Source organism: Anomaloglossus baeobatrachus, unplaced genomic scaffold (genome assembly GCF_048569485.1).
Source record: "Anomaloglossus baeobatrachus isolate aAnoBae1 unplaced genomic scaffold, aAnoBae1.hap1 Scaffold_176, whole genome shotgun sequence".
Lineage (NCBI taxonomy): Eukaryota > Metazoa > Chordata > Amphibia > Anura > Aromobatidae > Anomaloglossus > Anomaloglossus baeobatrachus.
The window spans coordinates 417,996-419,231 of record NW_027441946.1 but is presented as its reverse complement, the minus strand read 5'-3'; the positions used below and the strand labels follow the sequence as shown (position 1 = coordinate 419,231).

At 45.2% G+C, this 1,236-nt stretch overlaps 1 pseudogene; it reads left to right on the top strand.

Moving 5' to 3' along the window:
• The first annotated feature begins 475 nt into the window (after positions 1-475).
• Positions 476-682, top strand: LOC142260739 (U2 spliceosomal RNA; annotated as a pseudogene).
• Positions 683-1,236: the final 554 nt, after the last annotated feature.

Sequence of the window (1,236 nt, the reverse complement as noted above, 5' to 3'; positions counted from 1 at the left end):
CAGTGACGGAAAGTCAGGCAGCCTGTCCTGTCCTGTCCTGTCCGTCCGTCTTTTTGTATCATGAATTGGAAAGACTGCAAGGGGGAGGGGAGGTGCTTGGAGGAGGAGGAGTTATTCAGATTAATTGCAGTGGGCGGCGGCTGCAAAAAGCATCATTCTTCTTGTTTTTGCTCTGCAAAACAGCCTTTTCAAGGGTTGGCTTGGGTGACAAAATGTCTTCTGTAGGCGTGGGTTTGTCTCCCTCTCCCTAAGATGTGTCCGGTATAGGCCAGGGTGCCACTCAAGGCCGTAACCAATTCGGGTTATAGCTTCTCGGCCTTTTGGCTAAGATCAAGTGTAGTTTCGGAGGACGCTACCTTGGTCGGTACTGGAAGGTGCCTGGGATTGCACGTCTGCCGGCCTTGAGGAAGTGTGTGCGCCTTCTGGTGACACATAGCCCTCTTGTGCCTGGACGGTTCCCAGGCAACGGGAGGCGATCACCTTTGTTATTTTGAAGTCCTACTGATAAACAGAAAAAAAAAAAAATTAAATCTGTTCTTATCAGTTTAATATCTGATACGTCCCCTCTCTGGGGACCATATATTAAATGGATTTTTAGAACAAGGAGATGGAAAAAATCTTGCTCTGTCCACTCCACGCATTGACCTGGTATTGCAGTACCTCCAGGACCGGTGCACCCCTTCTTAACCCAGTTTCCAAAAGCAGAACTCAATTCACCTGATTCAAATGAGCCCCATTAGTGAATTGAAAGAAAGCAAAAACTTTATATGCACCTCAATTTGGCCAATTCACTTTTCACACTTTCACCCTTTTTTTTATCTTTCACACCTTTTACTTGCTTTATTGATGCAAAAGCTGTGCCAAATAGCAAACTCATCTCCACTCAACTTGACCAACTCTGCTATGTCCCGTGCAGTATCGTATTCTCAGTCTTATCTAGATCATTTGCAATTGAATAGAATAGATCCCTTTTGGACACATTGGATTCAGCTGCTGCAGTGACTGCAGGTGTTAGAAGATGCAGACTTGGCATCAGGTGCTGTCTATCAGATTCCACTCCAATTAAAGCTTCCATTGTTTTTCGGTGTTTTCTTTGAGCAATGATGATGTCTTTAGTGATCTGTTGGCTCCCTCTCCTGGAGGAAGAGTTTGCTTGCTCTTGGACTTTCAAAAAGAGAGGTCATGATAGACATTTAGCTTCTGAGCCCAATTGGGGACAGTCATGGGTGATGAATG